This window comes from Anopheles arabiensis, chromosome 3, assembly GCF_016920715.1.
Source record: "Anopheles arabiensis isolate DONGOLA chromosome 3, AaraD3, whole genome shotgun sequence".
Lineage (NCBI taxonomy): Eukaryota > Metazoa > Arthropoda > Insecta > Diptera > Culicidae > Anopheles > Anopheles arabiensis.
In genome coordinates this window covers 34679089-34691875 of record NC_053518.1, presented here as the reverse complement: position 1 = coordinate 34691875, position 12787 = coordinate 34679089, and the positions used below count along the sequence as shown (strand labels likewise).

General features: G+C 49.4%; 1 protein-coding gene across 3 annotated transcripts in view; it reads left to right on the top strand.

Annotated features, from left to right (window-relative positions):
- The window catches only part of LOC120901372, a 53440-nt gene that overhangs the window by 30121 nt on the left and 10532 nt on the right, over positions 1-12787 (top strand). Inside the window, exon 1 of one of the 3 annotated variants that reach the window (XM_040309247.1) lies at positions 10002-11229. The exons of the other annotated variants lie outside the window; for them this stretch is intronic. The gene's annotated coding sequence lies outside the window, so the exon portion shown is untranslated. Of the gene's footprint in view, positions 1-10001; positions 11230-12787 lie in introns of those variants that run through there. 3 annotated transcript variants of the gene reach the window in all.

The following is a 12787-nucleotide window of genomic DNA, read 5'->3' as shown; positions in this document are numbered from 1 at the left end:
CGGCGAAAACCCCTTTGGGCCCGGCCCGAAACGGACCTTATCCGCCGATTGTCAATTGCCGCTTTGGTTTTGCGCGATCGAAACGGTGCGCACTCGTGAGAACACGAGCCACGTTGAGGGGGGTGAGGCGCTGCAGAAGGGCAGTGGTTCGATGGGGGAGAGATGGAAAAGCTTCGCAAAAGTACACAATAAACAATGTCTTTCGCTCCGGGGACGTCTCCTAAATCGTTCAACGCCGCTCGCATGATCCCGCTCGGTTGGAAGACAAAAGTGGGAGGGTGCAGGGCACCGCGATTGGTCGGTTGCCGCGTGACGTCACATTGTACCTTTACAACATAAATAGCGCTGCGGACACACAGGGAGGGAGAAAATCAGAGGAAAAAATGCCGCCATTGCCAGTGTCGCAACGAGCGGGCGGGTTCGCCAAGCGGGGCTTTTCGATTGTTTCGACCGGGCGCGGACAGATTTCGTGATTTCTGTGCGTGTGTGTGTGTGTGTGCGAGGGAGGTGTGATGAAGTACATCGTTGCACTGTTTCCAACAGGGACAGGGGAAAACAGGGACGCAACAGGACAACAAATGATAACAATAATTTAAGCGTTTTGTGCAAAACAACGAACCCGCAGCTTGTTTGTGTCGCTCATACACACACACATCGCCGACGAAGACGGAATGCTTTGCCTGCTTCCTTTCTTCACCCTGCAGCCCTTACACCTACACCTCCCCTTTGGACCCTTTTGCTTTGGGGCGGGAAAAAGGCTCAAAGGGGCCCGCGCGGCAAAGTCTGTGCCGCCTTGCGAGCAGGCGAAATCGCCGACCCGGAGACCGCCCTAATGGACATATGTATGGCCGTAAAACATTGATACATCATGTTTCCAATTATGCACACACACACAGTCACACACACACAGGCAAAACGTACACAAACACAGCCATAGAACGCGTATGTGAGGCGGGAAAAAATAAAGGTAAATTATAATAAAAACACACAATACGTTGCATTCATCATTCAATAATTGAATTGAATTTAATTGAAGTAGTTTGCAAACTGGCCACCACACCGCCTGGCTGGTTGGGTGGGTTTAGGGTCGGCTCGGATCGCAGTCCCTGGCGTAAAAGGGATTTCATGATCGCGAGCGCGCCACCACCGCCACAGTTTTCCCTTGGGACAGGTCCCTCCCTTCTCCCTGCTGACGCGCTGTGGACTAATGTGTGGAAACAAAGCGAGTGGCAGGGTTGGGGGTTGGGAAAAATCTTCCCAAGCCGCTCCCGTGTGTGTGTGTGTCAGCTTGCAAAGGGAAGCGAAGGAATTGTCAGCCGGGCGGAAAATCAACTTCAAAGACACGGTGCCGCCAGGGTAGAACGATGGGAAGACGCTCGCGATCGTAGCGATCCGTTTCGGGCCAGGAGACAGTTGAGCCGCCCCTTTTGTGTTCGATGGCGATTATGGATTCTTGGCGTGGAAGCGATCTTTGTCCACCGCCCTACGAATCCCGTCGCGAACTGTATGCAAATCCCCGTAACCAGCCCCGTCCATCGAGGGTGTAGATGAGCGGTTAATCCATCCGATGGCAAACAGGGGAATGGTCCGGAGCAGCAGCAGCACCAGCAGAAGCATCAGCAACAGTGACTTGGCTCAATTATTAACCCGATAAGATGATGATGGGAACCGTCAGTGAGTGAGAAGCGGGAGGAATCGGCGGGAGTAATGCATTGTCGTTTCCTATTTCCGTGAAATAAATTAACCGCCCGATCGACCGGCAAGCGAAGCGGGTTGACAGTTGAAAGAAAATTCGCAAAAGGGCGCAGCGGTTATGGTTAGCTGTCAGTGGGCGGGGCGGGGCGCATTGAAGAGGGATGGGTCGGGCACTTGCGCGTCCCGATTGTGGTGACGGTGCGCGGCTTTCGGGGGGCGGCTTGCGATGAATCCGCAAGACAGATGAATGATTTTTCACATCACGATCATCCGCCGCGCTGTCGCTTTGTTTTACCTAGCCGTGGCGGGAAAACGGTGGTAAATCTATCCGATAGAAGTGGCCGGATCGGATGGATGGAAGCTTAAATGACAGCAGCGGGCCGCACCGGTTCTCTAAGCACAATTGAGTGTTTCTTGCCGTTAAATGCCTTCTACGGAGAGAAGGAATCATTTGGAGAAGCTGATTTGGAGGATTGAAGAATCATCGAGCAGATTCCTAGCCGCTTATGTAGGGGATTTAACGGGCGACGGTAGAGCTAGAGCTCATAGAGCAGTTGGTAGGCGGTATGCTTTGCGCAGAACAATGCAATGGATCGAGACTCGTTTGGGATTATTAAGATTTGTGTTGTACGTATATCTGTTTAGGGAGTTTTCAGGATTGACATTTGAAATTATATATGATGAGTGTTTTCAATTTTCTGATGAAGATTATTCGCAAAAAAGATTAAAAATATTATTTAAATACTTAAAATAAACACAAATATATATATTTAAGTTGACCGATTAAAGTCGCGAAATGTCTAACTTTACGATATGGCGCTGAAAAGGAATGACTTTGTCGTATTGCGTAAAACCCTAAACATACTTAACAAGCAGATTTAATATCATAAATAATTATTTTACATTGTATGTAAACCTTGGTATTCAGAAAGTTAAGAATTGATTTGAATATTTCTAGATGATTTGTGGAGCTTTTTGAGCTCATAACAAGCACCACAGTATTACTTCACACTGCCAGACAAAGCTTTGAACCGACGCAAGTTTATATTTGCTGAGTAAAAACAGGTTCATCCGCATCTTCCGTTGGATTAGCCGCACTTAGTTGCAGAAAAAAAATATTATGAATAAAATTATTGCCCCAAACATTGTAACAGCTAAATCCTACCGGCTCTGGGGAGGATTCTGAGTGATCGATGACTTTGAAAAGAAATCTGTTTTGCTTCTTCTTGCCATACCCCTCCTCTGCTTGCACCACGATCGAACAAGATAACGGCACACGAAGGCACGGTGCGATTGGCCGGGGATGCCTAACCAGTTCCAGTTGCCTTTGTAACGATGCACACACATTTCCAAATGTTCGCTCTCATTAAGCCTGGCAGCTAAGCTCGGGGGGCTGCTAAGCCTGGCACCGAATGGACGTTTTCCCGCCCCATTAGCGTGCCCGCAAAAAGCCCTCGCAATGAAACGCAAATGTTGCCGGATGGTGTGCCGCCCGGCCCTCCCGAACGACATGGCAGACAAGGGCGGTCGGATCTGCATACATGGGTGAAACATAGCAGCAGCAGCCAGCAGCATTGCGTGAAGAAGTGTCAGCTTGCAATTGTGGAAAGGGGTGGATGGGGCCGGGTTTGGTGGGTACAAAACCCGGACCTCGAACAACAACACGCCAACAACAACATGCTTTATCGAGTAGGATCTAATCCATCGTCATGTCATGAAATAATCCCGTTTACAGCGAAATGATTATCTATTTATAAAAGGCACCAAAGGCATACCACAGCACCAGGGAGGCAGTGCCCTCGGGGGGAGTGAGAGAGAGAGAGCCTTCTGCCCAAGGGAAAAGGAGGAACCGGGTGTCCAAGTCACCTGCGGATGGGCTAGGATCGGGCTGCAGCCTGCAGTGTGGCTTTATCTTTTCGCACTCAATTTTGCTTAAACTGTTCCACGGAGTCGAACGGTGCGTCCGGGGCTGTCCGGTTGCAATCCGGCATTGCGCCTGCACACACATTGAACCTCGTCAGGGGTTTTGCATGGTCAGTCTTCCTTCCCTGCCTCTCTAACATTCTTTCTGTCCTGAAACTGGATCGATGTGGAGCTTTCGTGTGCGCCGGTGCAATGGGACCTGTGTGCCGGACAGCTTGATGCTGGTGCCTGGTGGTGCTGAAGCTATTTCCCTGTCATTGTGTGCATGCACACCTTCAAGCGGTCCATGGCGGCCCCCAAAGCGTGTGCGTTCGGTTGAATTTACTGTCCAGGTTCATCTCTCTATTTCACTTGAGACACCTCGGCACGGTAGACCGTGCTTCAGCTTGAGCCAATTCCATTGCCCACCATTGCAGGCAACGGGATGCCGCGAAAGAAGTGGTATTACCTCTAACCGGGCCCTAAGAAAGAGAGAGAGAGAGAGAGAGAGAGAGAGAGAGAGAGAAAGGGAGCGAGCGCATCTGAGACCAAACCGTGTTCGTCGCTTGCTATCATTTATTTTTGTTTTATGGCACCGTATCGCTTTAACGCTTTCCTTGCGGACCTCGCAGCATCCATGGGCCGTTGCAGGGGGCCGATCGGGAGAGAGAGAGAGAGGCAAAGGCAGCAGAGCAAAATAAAATTCTTTTGTTGTGTTGCGTTGCAAACTGCAACCGATGCACACATCCCTCTCCCCTGATGAGGCTGGCCGAGCGCATCATCAAGCCATTGCGAAAGTATTTTGCATATCGCGGAAGAGCCGGGGCATACCCCGCGCACCTCTGTGTGTGTGTGTGCGCGCATGCGAATGCTGTATTTTATTTCTGTTGCATCCATCGTCCTCGGCACTGAGGGGGTTGTGTTTTGTTGTGTGCGCTTTGCGGATTGCTCATTTCTTCGCCTGCCGCGCGTCGAAGTCCATCGTTCTGATGGTGATTGGGACGGGACGGGTTTCGCAATGCTGCAAACCCTTGGATGGAAATCGGCATCTTGTAGTTGGAGATCGTTATTTTCTTTACATAAAACATTAATTGTTTGAATGACCGTTGAGCTAGAAAAGTATTTCATTTCTTCAATATTTTAGTTGTAATAATTAGAGACTTGCTAGAAAAACTTATTAGAGTAGAGGATCTGTTGTTTTTCTTCAACCTCGACCCTCGTTATCTTTCTTTCTCTATGCGCCTACGAAGAAAGGTAAAAAGACAAAGCAAAGATATTGATGACGGCCTGACGGATCATTTGCTCGTTACACATGCCCGACCCGTGGCACCATCATACGCGTCGATGGCAGGATAATGAGCAGTGTGTGTGTCCGTTGCCGATCCAAAGCCGGAAACGATATCTATCACCTATCAACCAGTGGCCTATCCTGCTCTCTGCCCGTGCGTGTACGCGACAATTGCGCGTTGCCAAGACAAATGATCAGCGCCCGGAGCGGCGGTTGCGTTGTTGGAAAACAGCCTCCGGGAGTAATGGCACACAGCGCGGGCTGGGCTTCCGCCATGCCGTGACCAAGGAGGGACTACCCTGTACCATGTCGCGTAATCAATACATTGCCTTCCAACACTCCGAACCCCTGCCCCTCTTGGGTGTATCCTTTGGTGGATTTAATTTGTTTGCGTACCCGCAACGGTTGCACGCGTTTCTATCGCCTCCGGGTGATCGTCGAGCATCGAACCGCCAACCATCGTGCTAAGGTGCATCGTGGACTCAATTATAGCTTCACCATAATTACATATGAATGTGGCGGCGGCAATCTAAACGCAAAACGAAAATTATTTCGCACCGAAAGAGAAAGTTTTGCGCTGCGGCAGGTTGTCGTCCCGGTTCGTGAGGACTTTCGGACTTTGGGCGAGCGCGATCTCTGTTTCGGACCAATTCGGACCGTTCGGGTACCTGTTATGGTTTGGCAAACGGAGACAGGTTCTTCTTAGAGATAGAGAAAGAGAGAGAGAGAGATACAGATAGGATGACCTGAAAAGTAAGCAGGAACGGAGCACGATCAACCGTTCGGGACACGCAAAGGTAGAAAAGCCGCCCGCGATCGGCACAACCACCCAAACGTGGGGTGCCTTGGGATTCCAATGCTGCGCTAGAAGAGAAACCCTTCTTCTTTGCAAGAAGGTGGAGAAGGAGGAGGAGGAGGGAGAGGAGGAGGAGGTGAAACGCAGCCGATGCCTTTGGTAACGATTTTCCATAATTTTCTTCTCCCACCGCAACGGTGTGTCCTCTCTGCTCGTGTCTATTTTTGCCGTCCAATGGTCCAAAGGCCCTGCACAAGCTGGGATTATTATTATTGTTATTATTATTATCAACCACCCAAGCGGGAGGGAGGTTGTCGTTATGATGATTGTTTGCGCGTTGTTTCTTGTACGCGCACGGGGGGACGACGCCGAGCACACGCGGGAGATCGCGCGCAGATCAGAAGCGGCGTTGCGGCCCGTTTGCGCAAACGCTTCTTCGCTTTGGCCGCGGCTGCGATGATGTCCGGCTGCGTTGTTTATCGCACTGCAAATGGTGCCCGGTTTTTGTTGGTGGGAGGCTTGGAGGGGGAAGGGGCGTCAGGTGGGGAAGCGGCGGGCACGCATTTCTATATCGCCGGTCCGATGGTCGGTCCGATGATGGCGAAACGAAAACAAAACGGGAACATAATACATATCTAGATCTTATCGAGCTCGGAAGGTGCGTTGGAAGGAACGGGGAGGCTGATGTTGCTGTCAAGCATCAAAGGGTGGTGATAAAACCGGGAAAGGAGTGCGATCTAAGCGGGGTAATATGTGCGTGTGCATGTCCGGGATAAGCGCACCGGCACCGGGGCCTCGGCGAAAATGCACATTCCGTCCTAGTGAGACACAATCCGCGCTGTGTTTTTCGCAGCGAACACATTAGAGAGAAGCCATAAAAGAGAGGGAGAGAGAGAGAGAGAGAGAGACAAACGGCATAGAGAAAGCACCCGATCAGGCGAAGGCTGCACGGTGAACGGATTCCCTTCGGCTAGGTGTCCGGCGTGTTGGACATGGGAAGGAGAGTTTCGCTATCCCCGAGGCCCCCGTACAAGGCGAAACCTGTAAAAATGTGCATTCATAAAATGTGGTTGGATCCCTGGGAGACGGTCCGTCGGTGTTCCAACAGTGGACATTGTTTGTGATGTGGAGAAAGGGGTGAAAATAAAGCTATTATAGGCAATGGTTGTGCACTACGACGAGCGCGACGAGCACGAGCTGATGGAAGCTGGACACAGAAGCCACAAGACAGTAGCGATCGGTTGCTTTGGGATTTGGCAAACAACAATTGCATCATCATGAAACAGGCAAATCTTACAATCACAAGGAATGGGTGCAGTGGTGGTACGGGCTTTATCCATTGCGAATTTGTTCAAAATTGTTGCAGCATTCTCTATGGCCGCAAACCGAAAACAGTGCACCGTCTTTGTGTTGGGCAGGCCGGTTTTTGCACATGGTGTGGTGCACCTGCACAGGCACAGGGGTGGCACCTGCAGCTGCAAACACATATACCCACAAATAATGGCAAACGAGTGCAACCGCGCCGAGACAGTTTTATGAATAGGGTTTTGCTTGATTTTGCAACGGCAAAATATGTATAAAACTCCAAACACCGCTCTCTCTCCCTGTCTGCCGTGTGCCACGGTTTGGGGAGCTGTATGCGATGGGGACCGGTGGGAAGGAATCCCGGTTTTGGTTTGGCAAACACGCAGCTGCAGTGCACAGTCACAAAAAAACAAACCCCTCCAGCGCGATAGATGCAATGCGACAACCACGACACCGCGAAACAGATGACCAGCTCCAGAGGGGCCTCGGGGGAAGGAGACACTTGGGGAAAGCCCTCGCTTCTGTGCAGTCGATTGTTGCACTTTGTGCATATTTGGGCCTTTCCGTGTGTGTGTGTGTGAGTGAGATGTTTATCTCGCCCGATCGGGTGCGAGTTATCTAACGCCGTGAGGCGCGTTTTTGGCGGGGCGATAGTGGCTGGAAAGGGCGAGAGGCCTAGCGACATGTTCATCTTAACAAGGGCAATAATTGATCGCAACATCCCAATCATGGCGGAGCTGGAATTGTTGTTTGGCGAGCAAAACGGGCAGGTTGGTTGGAAAGCCTGCGCTCAATTGGGCCTGAATTGGCAGTAATGGTTACAATGACCGTTTGGGCGGGGAAGATGTCGAAATAGACGTCGCTAGGCTCAAACAGTGCTACCAACATAATTCATGTTTTGCCATTTTTATGCTTGAAATAGAGCTGCAAGTGAAGACAAACAAGTATAAAGGAGAGTTATAAAAAGTTGCATGAACATTGAATCAAATTTCTAATACAGATACTATTTGTCGTGCTCCAATGTCCAATAGGATGCGTAGATATTGAAGGCCTTATTCCGAACTTATCTGAGAAATTCTTCGATAGAAAAAGCAAATACTCTGACACACTGTAATGAACTATAGTTTTAAAACCACTGATCTAGACAAACTTAGGATAGTTAGCGAGAACGTGTCTGTTTTCTTAAAGATAAAATTTAAATTATGAAAATGAAGTATAAGTAACCCAATGTCTCAAAAAGGACTTTGGGCAAGGATAGATGTTTTGAATTAGATCTGAAACTAGCTTATCCTGGAAGATGAGGAAATGATGTCAATGTGCATATCTTTAGTAAAGAATCATGAATATCATCTGACATCTAAGGTGAGTCTTTCCTGTATCCAAATGTCAAAGTTCACAGCAGGATCTTTGTTTCTTCAGGAACTATATCACGATTACTTAATAATAATACAAGTTGAGAAATATTCTCTTTTTGGATAACTTTGTTGCACGCAAATATAATGGCTCTTCGAATTGAGCGAATAATTGTAGTACCACAGTTTAGTTTCTGCCACGATCGGGCGATTGGAAGGCATTTGGGAAGTATCGGCCCGACTAGTGCGCGAAAAATTACACTCACATTACTCCTCAGCTGTACCGGCAACTGTTGGTGATCTCAGAAGATCAGACTATACGATCCAATCGAACGTTAATATATATAGAACAAAATCACGATGTAGTAATATGGAAACGCAATAAAATCGATACTCTGAACCCAAAATGGCCTTACGAGCATTATAGATAGAATCAAATTGTAAAGGTTGTTTTACCAAAAAGCTAAAAAAGATTGATTTTTATTTAATCTGATGTAATCTGTATGACTTATTCGAACGTTAATCATTTTCGATTAATTTGGAATACAGCTCTCCTATATACTCTCTACGAAGAAGTTGCTCTAGCGGCTGGTAGTAGTTTTTATGATGATTTATTGCCGCAAGAACTGAATTGCAACATTGTACTACAACAAAAGACCATCCTTTGCTATGCTCTTTTTTTGCAATTAGACAAATGCCTTCTAGGCAAAACAAACAAAGTTGTAGTTTAAAAACAAAAGTTATCAACAACAAAAACGCATTCCTTTACCAGATGGCGCCTCTTCGAAGGCGGCCCTTCCTGCTCACAGAACGAAGGGTAATTAACTGCATAAACTCTGCCACCCAATGCAAAAGAACATTATTAAGCACTCTCGCTCGCAGCACACACAGGGACAGGGATACATAGCGGCCTCCGTTTCTTATAGCGTAAATTAATTTACCTTTTGTTTTGGGACTCCGCTCGGTTACACTGGCACTGTTGCATCGGGTCCAGCGACCCATTTGAATTGCAATTTATCGGATTATCCGGGAGCAACGCGGGGCAACACACAAAGAGCCAGCCGAAGCGTTGCCGCGGCACGGCAAGCAAAGCAAAGCAAAGGGGGGACAGGTGAAAAGGGGGGACAAAAACAACAAGTGGCTCCCAAGTGCGTGTGTGAGAGCGACATGGTCCAGGCATGGAGAATGGAATGAGCGCAACGGTACGATAAAATGCAAGCATCTACAAGCAGTCGGAGATGCATCTAAGACAGCCTCCCCTCGCACGAGGGCAGGTTCCCTTGGGTGCTAGCTCCGATCCACCCGGACCCCGGAGTGCCTCCGCGAGTTTTGCTGTAGCACGATGACGATGCTACAGGTGCTGCTGCACTGCTGTTGTTTTGGGGTGGCTCGCGAGTGCTCCCTTTGCCAACAAAAAAGGGACGTTTGAGGGAGCTTTCGGAACAGGTTTTTGCGCCACGGAAAGGCATGGATCTGGTTTTTTGCGGCCGTTGGACTCTCTCTCTCGCTTCCGTGGGATCCTCTCCATTCTCACTGCGAATCACCAAAACACGCAAACGCTAGCTGTCTCTTTCGCTGGAGGGGGGGAGACTCTCACGCTCTCTTGCGTTCATCCCGCGATCGGCTTCTCCATCCCGTGGATGCTGCGATGCATTCTGCTCGAGCGCATTCAGTACGATCGCGAGAGTGCGTGCGCGCGCACACACATACCAAAGCGCCGACGGTCGAGCTCGAAGCGCCGTCTTGCTGCAAACCGGCTGCAAAATCCCCGCTTGTTCCACAAGAGGGTTTCCGTGTGTCCGAAGAAAGACTTGCCAAGTGCCTACACCCGCGCGCACACACCTTTGGATGGCACATCAAGATTTACAGCGTGAATCATCCTCAGCTGGGTCAGTGATCATTGTCGTCACACGATCGTCGATTGCTAATAGCGTCTCGTAATTCGTGGAATATTCATAAATTGTGCTAATTTTGTGTGTGTGTGCGCCACAAGTCTTGTCACCGTTGAAAGTGCATCCGCAGTGGCTTCATTTGATTTGCTTCCCCCCAGGGGCCTCAGGGGAAGGCAGAAAGGGGAAAGAGGGGGAAGAAATAGTGCAGTGCAATCTTCACTTTCCGGTTCCACAGCCCTGCCTGGGGTGTGTAGCTGTATAATCGAAAAGCAATTGACCATCGATAACTGGGTGCGAGCGGGTTGCATCGACGAAGAAGACGGCGGTGGAGCATTAGCGCCATCAATCCCTCCTCTTCGCTCCGGCAATTTGTTGCAATAAACCGAGTGAATCGATTTCCTGTGCCCTATGTGTGTTTGTGTGTGCCTGGGAAGGTGCTGAAAGGGGGGTCCTAGTAGGCAAGAGAGTGTGACCGGGAGAGCGATTTGTGGCTTGTGATTGAGTGGGCTGTGGTGTGTCCTAAATCGTCCCATTAAGGATAACTCTTCCGGAAAAGTGGCTCTTCCCTCCCAAATTGAATCGTGTGTGTTTATATATGTATGTGTGTGTGTGTGTGATACATCCTGCAAGTCAACCGTCTGATTGGGGTTTTGGGCCTTTAGGATTTTAGGCTGCGGATTGCCAAGTAACGCTGGCCTGATTGCCTCTCGGCATGCCTTTGATTCGTGTCCATCGCCCTGTGTTGATTCTGTGCCTGTGGAAATGGGGCAATAAAATTGGGATTGTGATTCGATTGAGAAGGTGAAAGTGTCTGCCTGTTCAAGTGCAAGAGCAGTGCAGTGACTGTGCAGCGGTAACATCGAACGGAAATTAATACACTGCTGACCAAGTGCCGTCGGCTGGTGTGCCATCGGAGCAGCATCGAGGAAGACACTGACGAAAATACCAATTAGATGTAAATGTGAAGCGGAAGTGTCATATGCTTGTAATGAGGCGCTTGTGAGTATCATGTTCCGCATTGGTCGGGAGGGTGTTTGTTTATGTTTATGCTAGCGAGAGAAGGTTGAGCGATTGCTTACAAGATTTGAGCCTCTTTCTGTTTGCTGTTGCTTTCCAACATCAAACAGAATAGTATTGGAATGTTGTTATGTCCCCAAAAGTGTTGTACATGCTTCTTGTGTGGGAAATAATTAGAATTCTTGTTTGATCTTGCCCTGAAAACATGCTGCGCTTTGACCAGAAACTCGAAAACATTCCGCCAGCGAAACATGTTTGCCATTATTATTCGTTAGCTCTTGGAGCAAAAAACCAAACAAAAAAAAAACTACCAACATCGTGCACGATCAAAAGCATCTTCTGCAGCGCTTCGGGCAAGCGCGTGCAAAAAAAAAAAACAAAACAAAAAACAAATGTCCGAACATTATCGCTCCATCCGTCTCTATCCCCCCTTGCGAGCCAGAGCGCGCCTAACACACAAAACAAATGCGCGAACACAAACACGAACCATTGTTTTGAATACAGCGATGGTGGATGGCCATCGGCGGCTAGATAAACATCTTATTCTCCTTCGCTAGCAAACTACCCCTTTGAGGGTGAAACGCGCGATCGCGCGACCGCTCACCCTTCTTGGGTTGCAATCGAAAAACATCATTTTTCAGCACACACAACCATCGCGCCGTGGAGTGGAAGAAGAATGCCGAGGCGGGGCTCGTACTTTCGCGTCTCCGTTGTAAGGGGGGAGGGGGGGATAAGATCAAACGTGGCGGGTCCGGTCCCGGGGACCCATCAACGTGCCCCGCGGCTTTAAACAATGTGTTGATTATTATTATTCTCCTGGCTCAGCGGCGCTCATTCACAGTTGCTGCCGCTGTTGCTGTTGTGCAAACGCATCCGGGCGACGCATGTGCGATGCTCTTGTTTTCTTCGTTCTTAACGTCCCCAGCGCGGTCATCAATTCTTGAGACAGAGCGAAGAAGCAAACTCGTACGACAAAGCTGTTTTTTTAATACACTTTCCAAAACAATTCTGGCCCCGTCTTTCATGGTGAAGATGATGGTCCTCGTTTTGCTTCTACTGGGGCGGACGAAACGAAAGACAGACACGCCACTGGGTCGTTTGTGAAATGTGATGTAAGTGGTAGCGTGGCAGGAAAGTGTTACCAATTCCAACATCCTCCCGGGGATCCCACACCCCTGTGCACAACACGAAAGGAAGATCACATCCGCCGCCGTCATCATGTCGCGATGATTGTCTTTACAACACACGCCGCTATTGTTTTCGGGTTGGAGTGTGCGCCTCCCGCCCGCCCGACCGACCACACACAATGGCTTGGGCTGGGGCCACTGGGGTCGTATGTTTGTCTCCAAGTGCGGAGGTGGCAAAAGCAGCAACGATCTTTCGTGAAGGGTGATTATGAACATGTAAACGAGTGTAACTGTCTTCCCGAAAGGCGACCGAGAACTGTGCCGCCGCTGCCACCGTTGTTTGCATTTCTCTCGTGGTAGCGGGTAAGACAACAAAAGGCCCACCATCGTCTCGAGAAGCCGGCTCGCATCAC